The 17,867-nt window shown below is 52.3% G+C and overlaps 2 non-coding genes across 2 annotated transcripts; both read left to right on the top strand.

Annotated features, from left to right (window-relative positions):
- The first annotated feature begins 12,563 nt into the window (after positions 1–12,563).
- trnaa-agc (transfer RNA alanine (anticodon AGC)) lies at positions 12,564–12,635 on the top strand. The gene has a single exon. It is a non-coding gene; the product is annotated as a tRNA-Ala (tRNA).
- Positions 12,636–17,401: 4,766 nt separating this feature from the next.
- trnaa-agc (transfer RNA alanine (anticodon AGC)) lies at positions 17,402–17,474 on the top strand. Its single transcript has one exon. It is a non-coding gene; the product is annotated as a tRNA-Ala (tRNA).
- Positions 17,475–17,867: the final 393 nt, after the last annotated feature.

Below are 17,867 nucleotides of genomic sequence, written 5' to 3'. Positions count from 1 at the left end.
GACCAGAGGCGTATAAGAAGTAAGAAGTTAGGAGGATACGCACGTTTGAGGGAGACGACTCCTCCTCCTTCAACTCCGTGCTTGCTTCGCCTACATTAGCCTCTTAGAAATCATATAGACGTCAGTAGGCCTAGAAGAAGAAGGCTGCGTAGTATCGAGACGGACCACGGATGTATGCAATGCTCACCCTTCGCCTCCCTTATTTCCCCTAGCTCCTTCGCAGGAGTCTCCTCCTACCGTATAATACGACAGCCCACTGCTCCTCCCCGCAAGAGTAGTCGACCCGCACCTGCTCCTCCGCCCTCCGCCGTCGGCGGCGCCTCCGGGCGCCTGCCCTCCTTCATCCATATCTCCATGGTCTCGTGCTCCTACGCCCCCTGCGCGCCGTCTCCTCCTGCTCCTCCTCCGCCGGTCCCCCACCTTCTGACCGCTCCTCGTTCTTCGGCTCCGCCGTCTGCTCGCCGCCTCCTACCGGGCCCCGCCGGCGGCGGCGCCTCCGGCGCCGTCGGCGCCGCCCCGGCGCCTTCCGTCGGCGGCGCCGCCGCGGCGCTGCGTGCCGCCTCCGCCGTCCCCGCCGGCTTCGGCGCCGCCGGCCCGTCGGCGCCGCCGCCGGCGCGTCGGCGTCGGCGCCTCCTACAGGCTTCGCGGCGCCTCCGCGGCCCCTGCCGGCGGCGCCGGCGGCGTCCCCCCGGCGCCCGCCCGCGAGCTGCTGCATGCGACGGTGCGGCAGCGCCGCCGCGCAAGCGCTCCCCCCTCTCCCCCCGGCTGGGCTCCGCCGCCGGCTGCCCAGCCCGCAGCCGTCGCGGGCGCCGCCGGCAGCATGCCCAGTCCGCCGGCGCCGGCGGGCGCGCCCGCCGCCGGCGCCGCCGGCGCCCGCCTGCGCCGCCGCATGCCCCGCCGGCGCCAGCCGGCGCCCGCCGTCTCCCCCCTCCCGACGGCCCGCCGCGGCGCCGCCCCGCCGCCGGCGCCTGTCGGCCTCCGCCGGCTCTTCGCCGCGCCCGCCGGACGGCTCCTCCGAGCGCTCCGGCTGCGGCGCCGCGGCGCCGGCCAGACCCCGGCGCCCTCACGACCGCCGCGCGGACGGCCGCCCCGCGACGCCGCGCCCACGGCGCGCGGGCCGGCGGCCTCCGCCCGCCGGACGCCGCGCTCCGCGCCCCACCTGGGCCTTCGCCGCCGCGCCTCCTCCTCCGGCTCCTAGCTGAGCCGACCCATCCTGCCGCCGCCGGTCTGCCTGTCGCGCCGCCGCCCCGCCGGCTCCCCAGGCTCCGCCGGCGCCCCGCCGCCGCCGCCCGACGGACGACAGAAGCCTGCGCCGACACGAAGACTGGAGAAGAAAGGAGAAGGAAAGGAGGGCTAGACGCAAGACAGGCCCGGCGGCTGCGCCGCCGCTTACTGCTCCCTGCGCCGCCCCCTGGGAGACGCTAAATACGTTCGGATGATCCTAAGGAAGTCAGCGTCTAGCCGTAGTATGATAATGAGGAGCCCGCAAGCAGGAGAAGAAGATGGGAAGAGAAGAAGCAGACTATAGCACTCATGAGGAGCATCATAATCTATAACCAGGACTCCTCACCGTATGTAGATAACTTCGTATGACTCCAACGGCTGACTGAGAAGACTGTGGCCGTGCCTCCCCGCCGTCCCCGGCGCCTGCCCCTGCGCCGCCCTCCTCCCCGCCCTTCGCAGCCCGGCGCCTTCTTTCCTCCGTCCATCCCGTCCAGGCAGCCGGCGCCGCCTCCCGCCGACCGTCGCCCGCGCCAGCCGCCCCGGCGGCGGCCCTGCGGCGTGGCCCCGCCCGGCCCTCCAGGAGTCCGCCTCGCCTCCGACCGCCGGCGCCGTAGGATATCCCCTCTCAGTACCCCCCTGCGCCTGCCCACTTAGTGATTATGCGTATGATCCGGATGACCGAAGCAGAAGGCGAAGAATACGCACGCATGAGCATACAGTATTAAGTCGATAAGAAGAATCATAAGAATGATTATAAGAAGGATTGATCAATTATAATCCTGCTCATATATGATCAGCCGTAACGCCTTCGGAGTATGAGAAGAAGAAGGAGGGAAGGCGAAGAAGGATGAGCAGAAGAAGGAGAAGGAGAAAGAGTAGGATAATTGAGAAGAAGCCAGCGGAGTGCAGGATAGGAGGAGGAGGAGAAGGAGTGAGAATAAAGAAGGAGAAGGAGAAAATAAGAATGAAGGAGAAGACTAATAAGGAGAAGGAGAAAACTACGCAATGCCAAGACCGGACACCTGCTGAGCATAATCAATCATTCTCCGGCGGAGAAAAACTGCTTCTCGAGGGAGACACGACTACCCCTAATTGGAATGGAGAAGAGAAGGACACGGAGACGAAGGCAATGAAATAAGTAGAATGAGGATAAAAAAACTAATTGAACAGGGAAGTCGGATACGGAGGAGAAGAAGAAGACTACTACGAAGAAGAAGCCTGACTTCTGCTCTCCAGAAGACTCTGCGACTACATCAGCCTAAGGAGCCTACGAAACAGGATGAGAAGCCTTCTCACCCCTACTCTATAATGATCCGCCGCCGTTCTTCTCATCTACCCTAGTCCAGACTTAGAAGCCGAATAACGCGAACAAGTAGCACAGCACACGACCACCGAACCTAAGTTACGCCTTCCGCCCCCTACGCTCCTCTGCCTCCTGCCCTCCGGTCTTTCCTCACTACATACGTGCACCGTCTCCGCCCTCCTTCTACATTCTTCTAATTAGAAGTAGCAATAAATATAATTACAAGAAAAGAGAATGAGGGATAGAATACATGACACGGAGCCTTGATAAAGAATAATAATTTTCACTATCTCATAATAAGTAAAATTATATCTACATCATACATAATTATACTATATATAATAATTATAAGACTAATAAACTAGAATACTAAGTGAGAATAAGAAATATACATAATTATAATACCTAAATATCAATTTATAATAAATAATAATTATCATTATATAATTTACGTACACCTCCTTCTCCTTCTGCTCCCAAGCCCTCATTCGCCTCTTAACAGCACTAATTCTCATTCTCATCCGACATCATTTTCCTTCTCCTCCTTCCCCTTTCTTCTCCTCCCTCCCTCCGTCTCCTCTTCCCTCTTCTCCCTCCTCCCTCCGGCTCCTTCGCCGACTTCTCTGTCTTCGACTCCCGCCTTCTCCGTCTCCGCCTCCCTCTCCCTCCTTCTCCTCCTCCCTGCGCTCCTTCCATCCATCCTGCCTCATTCTCCTTCTCCCTCCCTCCTCCTTCCACCTTCCTTCTCAACCTGGCCGATCATCACGCCTCCCTCCTGCCTGTCGTCTCCTCCCCCCTCTCCCGTGGACGCCCCCTCCTCCTTTCGTCTCACTGCCCCCTTCCCCCTGCTTCTCCTCCTCCCCCGCCTGCCCGCCGGCTCCTTCTGCTCCCAGCATCCCGCGCGTCTCCTTCGCCGGTCGTCTCCCCCTCGTCTCGTCCTCCTCCTCCTTTGCCGGCGCAGCCCCTCCTACGCGTCTCCGCCCTCGCCGTCCCCCTCCTGCTCCTGCTTTTCCTCCTCCCATCTTCCCCTTCTTCCGCCTACCTCCCTTGTCTCCTCTCCGCTCCGACCTCGTTCCTGGCCGCCGCCGTCTTCTCGCCGCGCCGCGCCGCGCCTCCTCGCCTGCGTGCGTCTCAGCCCAGCCGTAGCGCGCCGTCCTGCGCCGGCGGCTCCGCCGCCGCCTCCGCCGCGGCGCCATCCTGCCCTCGTCTTCTCCCCGCCGCCGCCGTCTGCCTCCTCTGCCCTTCGTCGCATACTGTATCACACCGAAGACGGCGCGCCCGCACAGGCTGCGCACTACCCGACCCGCCGGCACCTATATCGCACTAAGCCTCCCTCGCGCACTTATCAGCCTCCGAAGCGAAAAGGCGCACTGAAGACGCCGCGAGAAGGCAAGAAGGACAATCCGGAGGCGCACGTCCTGCACGTCTCGGAGCCTGCGCCCCGCCACGACGGCTCCGTCGGACGAGAAAGGAGACCGACAGCTGAAGTGCCCAATACGAGAGAAGGCGGCGAAAAGAAGAAGGAGAGGCGACGTAAGACATGCCTGGGACGAGACGACCAGGCCCCGGCGTCGCCGCAAGCCGAAGGAGACGCGTAGCCCCCGCCGAGAGAGGCGCGAAGCAGGCGGCGCCGCATAACGACTGATGAAGAATGAGAGCGCATACGAACGAGAAGAAGGAGACAGCAGACGACGCTAAGAAGGTAGTAAGAAGAGCAAGGAGAAGGCAATAAGGACACTCATGGGAGCCGCAGACAGAAGTAGAAAGGATCCTGCCCGCAGCCGTCTCCGACGGCTCCCGTAGTTCTGCACGCCGCCGCCTCCGCCAGGTCTCCGTCATCAGCCTCGCTGAAGCCGAAGGCCAGCAGCAGAGAATGAGGAGAAGGAGGAGGGAAGACGAAAGAAGGAGCCGAGGCTACGAATGCTAGCCCGGGGGAGATCAAACAGACGCAGAATGAGAAGGAGAAGAATTCGTGAGAAGAGACAGACGTAGGCGAAGAAGAACGAACGACGGAGAAGGAGCGAGAAGAAAGGATAAGATATAAGAAGAAGGAGGAGAATAAGAAGCAGAGAAGAAGAAGTAACGACTGAGAGAAGAAGGCTCATGAGATAAGAAAAAAGCATGAGAAGAGAAGAAGGAAAGAGGAGAAGAGAAGAATGAGGAGAAGTAAGAATAATAAAGAAGGAGGAGGATAAGAAGGAGTAGATAAGGAGTAGAAGATCAAGGAGAAGGAAAGTCGAAGATAATAAGAATTTGAGGAGAAGAATAAGGAAAAGGAGGGAAGCCATTAGAAGAAGGAGAATGATGAGAATAAGAAAGAAGATAATAATTATAAGAAGGTAGAAGACGAACAAGCAGGAAAGAAGGAGAAGAAAAGGAGAAGAGAAGAAGAAGCGAAGAAGGAAAGAAGGATGAGAGAAGAATGAGAACTAAGCAGAAGAGAAGGAGATAATAAGAAATAATAATAATAAATATAATAATAATACTAAGAGAGTATAATAAGGAGAATGAGAAAGAATAAAGAAGTAGCCGTCCGGCTCCTCCGCCTTCCCCTCCGTCCGTCAGTGATTCTCCCTCCACTCCCTCCTATCTCACTTCGCCGCAGAACAGACGACGAAGCACTAAGGAGCATTATCGTCTTCAGGCTAGGCAGCCTCATTCTCGTCATCCCTCCAGTCCCCTCCTCTCCTGCTCCTTCTTCTCCGCCTCGCTTCGGCCTCCCCTCCGCGCTCGCCGCCCGCATGGCTCCTCCTTCCTTATCCGTGCGCAGCACCCCTCCTCCTCCGCGCAGACGCCCGCCGTCCCGCCTTCGGCGCCGCTCCTCCGGCTCCTCTATGCCGCCTCCCTCCGGCGCCGGCTGATCATGTCAGGCCTCAGGCGCCGCCTCCGGCGCCTCCGGCGCTCCGTCACCTTCGGCGCCGCCTTCTCCGTCCCCCGCCTCGCCCCGCCTCCTTCTCTTCTCTCCTCTGCCCGACTGCAGCAGACCTGCGCCGCCTTCGCCGCGATCTCCTCCTTCGCCGCCTCCCTTCGCCCGCCGGCGCCCCGGCCCCGCCTCCCGCGCCGTCGACTGCGCACCTCCGGCCCGCCGGCAGGCCGCCGGTCGCCTCCCCGCCGGCGCACCGCCCCCCGCCGTGTCGCCGCCGCCCGACGCCGGCTCCGCCGGCGTGCTCCTCCTCTTGCCGGCGCCCTCCTGCACGCCCTTCGGCTCCGGCGCCACAGAGCGGAGCCGGCGCCGCACGCCCTGCCGGCAGCCTCCTGCCGCCGGCGCGCCGCACCGCCGGCGCCGCGGCGCATCCAGCCTTCGCACCCAGCACCTGCGCCCTTACAGCCGTCTGCGCAGCCGGAGAAGACTGCTCCGCCTACCCTCCTGCGGCGGCGCCGACGGCTGCTTACGCAGCCGCACAACTACGGCGTCTGCGTCGCCGTAGTTAGTCGTCTTCCTGCCTTCGTCATAATCATCTAGAACAGAAGGTAGATGAGATAAGGATAAGCTACGTAGTACGGATTATGAGTGGAAATGGATACGAAAAGAAGGCGAAGAAGAAGCCATAAGTACTAATAAGGATAAGAGAATAAAAAATAAGGAGAAGAAGACAGAGAAGAAGTATAAGAATAAAGTAGAAGGTAGGAGAAATGCGCCGTCGTGCTGCCGGCGCCTGCCGGCCCACCGCCGGGCCTTCTCGCCTACCGCCGCCGTCGCCGCCGCCCGCCCGCGCCGCCTCCCCGCGGCGTCTCGTCGGCTCCGGCTCCGCATCCGCTCAGCCGCCTGCGTCGCCCTACACTTCTTCCTCCTGCTTGGCTAAGGAAAGAAGACGGAAGAATGATCGATGTGAGGTACGGGCCCCTGACTTAAGCCCTGGTCTCACGTGACTCTGACCCGCTGGCTCCCATCACCAGGTACTGCTTGCTGTTCTGGAGATCCACGCGTCCTTCAGGTCCCCTTTTTCACCAGCTTCCACCTCCGTACCTGAACTCACTGCCTCAACTCTAGAGGAGATAACGTGACGTAGCACAAAGCTAGGTAACCTGTGACGTGATGTAACCTCGTTTTTTATCTCAAATATACAAACTGAAAAGGATCAACGTGGAAATGCGGCTGCCACACAAACACAACACAATAAACAATAGATGAGAAAACACATACAAACCAATTATAATAATCGGACCATACATAACTGTGATTAAAATAAGCTTCCGAAGAACAAAAGATGCAAAGACTTCAAATTACATTTGTGCAAAATCACTATTATGACCCCCCCCTCATTTGTTGTTTTGTGTGAATTAAACTGTGATGAAAAATGTGTTTTGTATTTTGAACAAAGTGGCAGTAAATAAGAAATTAAATAACAAAGGATACATTGCTGATCAGACTCAATCATTGTATGCCAGTAGGTTTCCACCTCCAAGAATGTTGTTGGTGCTAATCGTCATAAATATAAATATATACATATTTTTAATTGAATGTGTTCTTGAGGACACCATAGATATTATTCCCAGTTATTTCACCTTTATCTGTGTTCTTCGGACTCCTCAACGGTGGCTGTGTCAGGTCATAAAGTCTCCTTCTGCGCTGAGAACTTCACAACCGTCACTTTGTAGTCTGCGACACAAAGATGTGTGTGTGTGTGGTGTGTGTGTGTGTTGTGTGTGTGTGGTGTGTGTGTGTGGTGTGTGTGTGTGTGTGTGTGTGTGTGTGTTGTGTGTGTGTCTTATACAATTCCTAAATGCGAGAAATGTACTTCTGTATATTTCAAAACAAAACTTTAAAAAAATGGTAATTGAAAAAAAATAAGGTTTTTAAAATCCATCGTAAATCTATAACAGGAAAGCCAACGTAAAGGGTAAAACACTTCTAAACCATATATTACACTGGTTAATCAAACATGTTCATCAGTTTCTGCATCTCTAAGGTTAAAATAAACTTATTTTTGAGACGATAAAAACTCTGGACAGCTTTGTTTCTCAAAACATAAATTACATGTGACCTTATTAAATCTGGTTCTCACCATATTTGATTTGTGGTGGCCTGCAGGTCTCGTTGGTACGTTGGCTGCGGTCACGCGCCACATCGATGTTTCCTCTGTAGGCACGCACGCAGCTAACACAACATAACATAGTTATCATACGAAACAAAAACAAAAACATTTTCAACATATACAGAGCAGTTCTGGCCGGCAGTGATGTGAGTGTACAGCCTCGAACCTCACCAATCGCATGGCAGATGTTACCTGTCCATGCCACTGACACTGCTCGTCCACACAGAGGCGCTGCAGCTTTGCTGCTGGTAGGTGAACTGCTTGGGGGCATTGACTTGCCTGCAGGAGAAAAAGAAAACATCCCCAACATTTAACAAATAAACCCCCAGATTGAGATGTTTCGACTTTTGTTAGAGCTGCGCTAAGTTTTATTGTATTGTTTTTTTTACCTTTTTCTCTGCACCAACTTGTTCTAAATGTTTTTAAACTGATGATTTATGACTTTCCTGTTTTATTTTGCTGCCTTATGAAAAATGAAAAGTACAAGATTATCAATCAACAATCATGTGTATAAGATTATAATCTTGCTATTGATCATCATTAAATGTTGACTAGGTCATATTCTCACTTGGAAAGTCAAACATTCTGATTTACTTAATTTAATCTTGATCTTCAAAAGTCAGAAATCTTGATTAATATCTACTAAAATTATATACCAAAAAATAATAAATAATAATTAATTAATTCAAATCCTGGACTTCATATTCATAACTTTGATTTTAGTCATTTAAAATCTTAATCTTCAGTTGTCGGCATGTGTTGTTTCTTGTTTGACTCTGAAGACCTGTGAACTACAAACAGACCTGGTAAAGACTACACATCCCAGCAGGATGCACAGCAGGTCCTGACTCACCTTTGTCTTGAGGCTCAAGACGCTAAACAGCGACTGGCTGGCCCCGCCCACCCTGAACATGGTCCGGATCCAAAACCCTACCACAGAAGACGTCCGAGGGAACCTGACAGGGATGCATCACAAATAAAACACTCGTAAATAAGATGATGTAATAATAATAATATAATAATACTAAATAATAATAATTAATAATGTGAGACTCATTACTTATATTGTTCGACTTTCCAAAACAAAAGTTGTTTTTAAATAGATTTGATGAAAAATCAAACCAAATTCAATTCTTTCTTCTTCATGACGTCCATGTTAGTTTATCGTGTGTCGTATGGACGGATTCTAACCAGGCAGCCCAGGAGTGTATATTATTATATAATATATATTATATATAGTACGTATATACTATCGAGTACTGACGAGAAACCGGAGAGGCAGGCATTGTGCCTTCTTCTTCTTCTTCTTCTCCTTCTTGTCCTTCTTTATTCTCTTATTCTTCTTCTTCTTCTCCTTCTTCTTCTTCTTCTTCTTCTTGTGTCTCTGACCGTCTGTGTTTTGTCCGGCAGGTATCGTCTTCCTTTGGACTCGGAGGCGTTGGTGGAGCTGTGGCCGAAAGATTGTAGTTCCCCCCAGTGTTCGGACTACATTTCCCATCTGGAGGACTTTGCTCTGGACCTGCAGTTGGCCAGCTGCCCCGACTCATCTTCATAACTCAGCAGACTCTCCACAAGTTTTTATTAGCTCAACCGTGGAATGTTAATGATTTTAATTTTTACTTTTCCAAAGTGTGTCATGATCTGCCAATAAAAGTTACATGAGCTCACTTTTCGTAACATTTGTCAAACTGAAACTGAAACTAAAATAAGCAGAGACATTTTTTTTAATGGCTAACACTAACACTAAATATATTAAAACTACCGGTATATGTAAAAACCATGCTAAAGCTAATTAGCTCCCAACACTAAGGACGTCTGTCTGAGTGTATCCCAGTCTGCCCAGTACTCCGGGTTTACTGGGTATTATGTCTTTTAATTCATTTGAATTAGTTAGCTCCTTTAATACTAGTTCAGTTTGCTAACTAGTAACTAGCTAACTAGTCTTAATTAGAAGCTAACAAAAATGAGCTTTTTGGGTGTCACACAGTTTTCTGTGACCGGATAAGGAACTTTTCAGTCTCGATAAATTGCTCAGATTTAAATATTCATTATTATTTAAATATAAATAAATTCAGTCAAATACATTGTGGAATAAGTGAGGACAGAGTGAGGACAGTGAGGATAGAGTGAGGACAGAGTGAGGACAGAGTGAGGACAGTGAGGATAGAGTGAGGATAGAGTGAGGACAGCGTGAGGACAGTGTGAGGACAGCGTGAGGACAGAGTGAGGACAGTGAGGATAGAGTGAGGGATAGTGAGGATAGAGTGAGGATAGAGTGAGGACAGCGTGAGGACAGTGTGAGGACAGTGTGAGGACAGCGTGAGGACAGAGTGAGGACAGCGTGAGGACAGAGTGAGGACAGTGAGGATAGAGTGAGGACAGTGTGAGGACAGCGTGAGGGACAGAGTGAGGACAGCGTGAGGACAGTGTGAGGACAGAGTGAGGACAGTGAGGATAGAGTGAGGATAGAGTGAGGACAGAGTGAGGATAGAGTGAGGACAGTGAGGATAGAGTGAGGACAGTGAGGATAGAGTGAGGACAGTGTGAGGACAGAGTGAGGACAGAGTGAGGACAGTGAGGATAGAGTGAGGATAGAGTGAGGACAGTGTGAGGACAGAGTGAGGACAGAGTGAGGACAAGTGTGAGGACAGAGTGAGGATAGAGTGAGGACAGTGTGAGGACAGAGTGAGGACAGTGTGAGGACAGAGTGAGGACAGAGTGAGGACAGTGAGGATAGAGTGAGGACAGCGTGAGGACAGAGTGAGGACAGTGAGGATAGAGTGAGGATAGTGAGGATAGAGTGAGGATAGAGTGAGGACAAGCGTGAGGACAGTGTGAGGACAGCGTGAGGACAGAGTGAGGACAGCGTGAGGACAGAGTGAGGACAGAGTGAGGACAGTGAGGATAGAGTGAGGACAGTGTGAGGACAGCGTGAGGACAGAGTGAGGACAGCGTGAGGACGGAGTGAGGACAGTGAGGATAGAGTGAGGATAGAGTGAGGACAGAGTGAGGATAGAGTGAGGACAGTGAGGATAGAGTGAGGACAGTGAGGATAGAGTGAGGACAGTGTGAGGACAGTGTGAGGACAGAGTGAGGACAGTGAGGATAGAGTGAGCACAGTGTGAGGACAGAGTGAGGATAGAGTGAGGACAGTGTGAGGACAGAGTGAGGACAGAGTGAGGATAGAGTGAGGACAGTGAGGATAGAGTGAGGATAGTGAGGATAGAGTGAGGATAGAGTGAGGACAGCGTGAGGACAGTGTGAGGACAGCGTGAGGACAGAGTGAGGACAGCGTGAGGACAGAGTGAGGACAGAGTGAGGACAGTGAGGATAGAGTGAGGATAGAGTGAGGATAGAGTGAGGACAGCGTGAGGACAGAGTGAGGACAGTGTGAGGACAGAGTGAGGACAGTGAGGATAGAGTGAGGATAGAGTGAGGACAGAGTGAGGATAGAGTGAGGACAGTGAGGATAGAGTTGAGGACAGTGAGGATAGAGTGAGGACAGTGTGAGGACAGTGTGAGGACAGAGTGAGGACAGAGTGAGGACAGTGAGGATAGAGTGAGGACAGTGTGAGGACAGAGTGAGGATAGAGTGAGGACAGTGTGAGGACAGAGTGAGGACAGAGTGAGGACAGTGTGAGGACAGAGTGAGGATAGAGTGAGGACAGTGTGAGGACAGAGTGAGGACAGTGTGAGGACAGAGTGAGGACAGAGTGAGGACAGTGAGGATAGAGTGAGGACAGCGGGAGGACAGAGTGAGGACAGTGAGGATAGAGTGAGGATAGTGAGGATAGAGTGAGGATAGAGTGAGGACAGCGTGAGGACAGAGTGAGGACAGCGTGAGGACAGAGTGAGGACAGAGTGAGGGACAGTGAGGATAGAGTGAGGATAGAGTGAGGATAGAGTGAGGACAGTGTGAGGACAGCGTGAGGACAGAGTGAGGACAGCGTGAGGACAGTGTGAGGACAGAGTGAGGACAGTGAGGATAGAGTGAGGATAGAGTGAGGACAGTGAGGATAGAGTGAGGACAGTGAGGATAGAGTGAGGACAGTGTGAGGACAGTGTGAGGACAGAGTGAAGACAGTGAGGATAGAGTGAGCACAGTGTGAGGACAGAGTGAGGATAGAGTGAGGACAGTGTGAGGACAGAGTGAGGACAGAGTGAGGATAGAGTGAGGACAGTGAGGATAGAGTGAGGATAGTGAGGATAGAGTGAGGATAGAGTGAGGACAGCGTGAGGACAGTGTGAGGACAGCGTGAGGACAGAGTGAGGACAGCGTGAGGACAGAGTGAGGACAGAGGTGAGGACAGTGAGGATAGAGTGAGGATAGAGTGAGGACAGCGTGAGGACAAGAGTGAGGACAGCGTGAGGACAGAGTGAGGACAGCGTGAGGACAGTGTGAGGACAGCGTGAGGACAGAGTGAGGACAGCATGAGGACAGAGTGAGGACAGAGTGAGGACAGTGAGGATAGAGTGAGGATAGAGTGAGGACAGAGTGAGGACAGAGTGAGGACAGCGTGAGGACAGAGTGAGGACAGCGTGAGGACAGTGTGAGGACAGAGTGAGGACAGTGAGGATAGAGTGAGGATAGAGTGAGGACAGAGTGAGGATAGAGGGAGGACGTGAGGATAGAGTGAGGACAGTGAGGCATAGAGTGAGGACAGTGTGAGGACAGAGTGAGGACAGAGTGAGGACGTGAGGATAGAGTGAGGAACAGTGTGAGGACAGAGTGAAGGATAGAGTGAGGACAGTGTGAGGACAGAGTGAGGAACAGAGTGAGGATAGAGTGAGGACAGAGTGAGGACAGAGTGAGGACAGTGTGAGGACAGAGTGAGGACAGTGAGGATTAGAGTGAGGACAGAGTGAGGATAGAGTGAGGAAAGCGAGGAATCTATTTCAGACACAGGAGCATGGAGGGGGAGGGGGAAAGAACTTCGGAGTGGAGACCTGGTAGCAAGGGGTGGGGGTTGGTTTTCAGCTGCAGTGCATCTAACTCCAGAGGGGAATTAGCTCAATGGTAGAGCGCTCGCTTAGCATGCGAGAAGTAGCGGGATCGATGCCCGCATTCTCCAGAGGACTTTTAACCCTTTCCTCTGTTTGAGAACATGCAGAGTACAAATTAATGACACAAAAAAGCGGCCCCGGTTTGTAAAGGCGCATTTGAACACACCACAATAGCGACACAATACAGACCTGTGATCTTTTTCTTAAATATGATGTATTTTAATAGATTAAACTACTCAGCAGTATTTAAGTTGTTAAACCTAGTGTCCACCTCGAACAGAGTGAGGACAGAGTGAGGACAATGTGAGGGACAGTGTGAGGACAGAGTGAGGACAGAGAGAGGACAGTGAGGAGAGAGTGAGGGCCAGTGGTGAGGACCAGAGTGGAGGACATGTGGAGGACAGTGTGAGGACAGAGTGAGGACAGAGAGAGGACAGGAGGAGAGAGTGAGGCCAGTGGTGTGAGGACAGAGTGAGGACAGCGTGAGGAACAGCGTGAGGACAGAGTGAAGCCACAGAGTGAGGACAGAGTGAGGACAGAGTGAGGACAGTGTGAGGACAGAGTGGAGGACAGTGAGGGACAGAGTGAGGACATGCGTGAGGACAGAGTGAGGACAGAGTGAGGACAGTGAGGACAGCTTTGAGGACAGCGTGAGGACAGCGTGAGGACAGAGTGAGCCACCAGAGTGGAGGGACAGCATGAGGACAGATGTGAGGTACAGGTGTGAGCACAGAGTGGGGCCAAAGTGAGGATAGAGGTGAGGACAAGAGTGAGGACAGGCCGTGAGGACAGAGTGAGGACAGTGAGGACAGAGTGAGGAATTGATATTAAAATTGGATGAGGACAGCTTGAGGGAACAGAGTGAGGATAGAGTGAGGATAGAGTGATGATAGAGTGAGGACCAGATGTGAGGATATAGTAGTCGAGGATTAGGTATAGTGAGGACAGAGTGAGGACAGAGTGAGGACAGTGAGGAGAGAGTGAGGCCAGAGTGAGGACAGTGTGAGGACAGAGTGAGGACAGTGAGGATAGAGTGAGGACAGAGTGAGGCACAGTGTGAGGACAGCGTGAGGACAGAGTGAGGACAGTGTGAGGATAGAGTGAGGACAGAGTGAGCACAGTGTGAGGACAGCGTGAGGACAGAGTGAGGACAAGGGTGAAGGATAGAGTGAGGACAGAGTGAGCACAGTGTGAGGACAGCGTTGAGCACAGAGTGGGGGACAGAGTGAGGATAGAGTGAGGACAGAGTGAGCACAGAGTGAGGACAGTGAGGATAGAGTGGAGGATAGAGTGAGGACAGTGAGGATAGAGTGAGGACATAGTGAGGACAGCTTGAGGACAGAGTGAGGACAGTGAGGATAGAGTGAGGATAGAGTGAGGACAGTGGAGGATAGAGTGAGGACATAGTGAGGACAGCGTGAGGACAGTGAGGATAGAGTGAGGATAGTGAGGACAGTGTGAGGACATAGTGAGGACAGAGTGAGGACAGTGAGGATAGAGTGAGGATAGAGTGAGGACAGTGGTGAGGACAGTGAGGATAGAGTGAGGACAGGTGAGGATGAGTGAGACATCAGAGTGAGGACAGCATGAGGACAGAGTGGAGGACAAGTTGTAGCACAGAGTGGTGGACAAAGTGAGGATAGAAGTGAGGACAGAGTGAGGACAGCGTGAGGACAGAGTGAGGACAGTGAGGACAGAGTAGAGGACAGAGTGAGTAAGTGATAATTAAAATTGAGTTGAGGACAGCGTGAGGACAGCGTGAGGACAGTGAGGACAGAGTGAGATAGAGTGAGGACAGGTGAGGACAGAGTGAGGAGTAATAAATTGTGAGGAAGAGTGAGTGACATAGTGATGACAGTGTTGAGGACAGCGTGAAGGACAGAGTGAGGACAGCGTGAGGACAGAGTAAGGATAGAGTGAGGACTAGTGTGAGGACAGTGTGAGATAGTGAGGCCCATGAGTGAGGACAGTGTGAGGACAGAGTGAGGACAGTGAGGATAGAGTGAGGGACAGAGTGAGCACAAGGTGTGAGGACAGCGTGAGGACAGAGTGAGCAAGTGGGAGGATAGAGTTGAGGACAGAGTGGAGTCACAGTGTGAGGACAAGCGTGAGGACAGAGTTGAGGACAGTGTGAGGATAGAGTGAGGACAGAGTGAATCACAGAGTGTGGGACAGCTGAGCACAGAATTGGGGCCAGATCGAGGATGAGTGAGGACAGAGTGAGCACAGAGTGGGACAAGTGAGGATAGAGTGAGGAGAGTGAGGAACAGGGGGACAGAGTGAGGATAGAGTTAGGACAGAGTGAGGACAGAGTGAGCACAGAGTGAGGACAGTGAGGGTGAAGTGAGGATAGAGTGAGGACAAGTGAGGATAGAGTTGAGGACTAGTGAGGAAAGGCGTGGGACAAGGTGAGGACATGGAGGTGGATAACGGTGATTATAGAGTGATGGGGACGGAGGTGAGGTATAGAGTGAGGACATGTGAGGACAGTGTGAGACAGTGAGGATAGCTTGCTTACAGTGAGGATAGAGTGAGGAATAGAGTGAGGACAGTGTGAGGTGTCACCATTTATGATAGGAGTTGCGTGACAGTGAAGGATGAGTGATTCGTCTCTTTCTTAACATGGTGCTGACAGTGGTGAGGACAGAGTGAGTGATCAGCAGTGTGATGACAGATGTGAGGACAGTGTGAGGACAGAGTGAGGACAGTGTGAGGACAGAGTGAGGACAGTGTGAGGACAGAGTGAGGACAGAGTGAGGACAGATGTGAGGATAAGAGTGAGGATATAGTGAGGACCGAGTGAGTACGTGTGAGGATAGAGTGAGGACAGAGTGAGGACAGTGGAGGACCATGAGGATAGAGTGAGGACAGTGAGGAATAGTGAGGACAGAGTTGAGGACAGTGTGAGGACAGTGAGGACAGTGAGGACAGTGTGTGGGATAGAGTGAGACAGTGTGAGGACAGAGTGAGGACAGTGTGAGGAACAGTGAGGAGAGAAGTAGGAACAGAGTGATTAGAGTTGAGTACATTTGCTGACAGAGTTGACGGACAGTGTGAAGACAGTGAGGATAGAGTGAGGACAGTGAGGATAGAAGTTGATCACAGAGTGGGACAGCATGAGGACAGAGTGAGGACAGTGTGACACAGAGTGGAGGACAAGTGAGGATAGAGTGAGGACAGAGTGAGTGACAAAAGCAGTTGAGGAGCAAGGTGAGGAAAACAGTGGAGGAACAGATTGAGGAACAGGAGTGAGTAATTGATAATTAAAATTGAGTGAGGACAGCGTGAGGACAGCGTGAGGACAGAGTGAGGACAGAGTGAGGATAGAGTGAGGACAGAGTGAGGACAGAGTGAGGATAGAGTGAGGATAGAGTGAGGACAGAGTGAGGACAGTGTGAGGACAGTGTGAGGATAGAGTGAGGACAGCGTTAGGACAGAGTGAGATAGAGTGAGGACAGAGTGAGGAACAGTGAGGAGAGAGTGAGGCCAGAGTGAGGCAAATTGTGAGGACATAGTGAGGACATTGAGGATATAGTGAGGACAGAGTGAGCACAGTTGTGAGGACAGCGTGATGCAGAGTGAGGACAGTGTGAGGATAGAGTGAGGACAGATGTGACACAGTGTGAGGACAGCGTGAGGACAGAGTGAGGACAGTGTGAGGATAGAGTGAGGACAGAGTGAGCACAGTGTGAGGACAGCGTGAGCACAGAGTGGGGACAGAGTGAGGATAGAGTGAGGACAGAGTGAGCACAGAGTGAGGACAGTGAGGATAGAGTGAAGGACAGTAGGGGGGCAGAGTTGAGGAAGAGAGTGAGGGGACAGAGTTGAGGACAGAGTGAGGACAGAGTGAGCACAGAGTGAGGACAGTGAGGATAGAGTGAGGATAGAGTGAGGACAGTGAGGATAGAGTGAGGACATAGTGAGGACAGCGTGAGGACAGAGTGAGGACAGTGAGGATAGAGTGAGGATAGAGTGAGGACAGTGAGGATAGAGTGAGGACATAGTTATGACAGGCGTGAAGGCAGTGAGGATAGAGTGAGGACAGAGTGAGGACGTGATGATAAGTGAGTGTAAGATGAGGACAGTGTGAGGACAGTGGAGGATGAGGAGGCGTGAGGATAGAGTGAGGATAGAGTAGGACGTGGGGGGTGAGGACAAGTGAGGATATGTGAGGATCAGTGAGGACAGTGTGAGGACAGAGTGAGGACAGTAGTGAGGAATAGAGTGAGGACAGTGTGAGGACAGTAGTGATGGACTAGAGTTGAGGACAGTGAGGATAGAGTGAGGACAGAGTGAGGACAGTGTGAGGATAGAGTGAGGACAGAGTGAGGACAGTGTGAGGACAGTGAGGATAGAGTGAAGGACAGTGAGGATAGAGTGAGGACAGAGTGAGGACAGTGTGAGGACAGGTGAGGACAAGCCAGTGTGGAGGAACAGTGTGAAGACATGGTGGGACAGTGTGAGGAACCAGAGTAGGACCAGTGAGTGAGGACAGAGTAGATGACATGTAGGATCAGTGTGTGAGGAACATGAGGATAGAGTGAGGACAGAGTGAGATAACAGATAACAGAAGGGGGGCAGTGCTGAGGACAAGTGAGACAGTTGTGAGGAAAGTTGATGACAGTGTGACACAGAACAGATGAGGATTAGAGTGAGGACAGAGTGAAGGACAGAGTGAGGACAGAGTGAGGAAAGTGTGAGGATAGAGTGAGGAAAGCGAGGAATCTATTTTCAGACACAGGAGCATGGAGGGGAGGGGGAAAGAATTTCGGAGTGGAGACCTGGTAGCAGAGGGGTGGGGGTTGGTTTCAGCTGCAGTGCATCTAACTCCAGAGGGGAATTAGCTCAGATGGTAGAGCGCTCGCTTAGCATGCGAGAAGTAGCGGGATCGATGCCCGCATTCTCCAGAGGACTTTTAACCCTTTCCTCTCCGCAGACATGAAGTCTCTAGTGTGTAGTGTTAAAAACTCTTATGGTCAACATGTGTATGGAGGACAAAAAGTTACATAATAATAAATAAAATAATAAAAATGGAGGTTAATAGAAAGCTAAATAAATATAAGCTCTAAATCAAACAGCAGTCTTTCCAAAGTGAAGCACAAAGTTTAAGATGCTGTAAATACAACATTTTAAGACTATAAAGACATGTCTGTCCCCCTGCAGGCCTGAGGACATGTTGTCCAGGAGTGTGGAGCAGCTCTACAGGGCGATCCAGCAGACCAGAACCGGCCAGGAACACATCTCCACACTGCAGGCCCGCGGGGGCGCTGCGGAGCTGCAGAGACTGAGAGTCAGAAACA

The sequence above is a fragment of the Cottoperca gobio genome, unplaced genomic scaffold (assembly GCF_900634415.1).
Source record: "Cottoperca gobio unplaced genomic scaffold, fCotGob3.1 fCotGob3_407arrow_ctg1, whole genome shotgun sequence".
Classification (NCBI taxonomy): Eukaryota; Metazoa; Chordata; class Actinopteri; order Perciformes; family Bovichtidae; genus Cottoperca; species Cottoperca gobio.
Note: the sequence above shows the minus strand (reverse complement) of the source record. Positions and strands in the feature narration are given on the sequence as shown.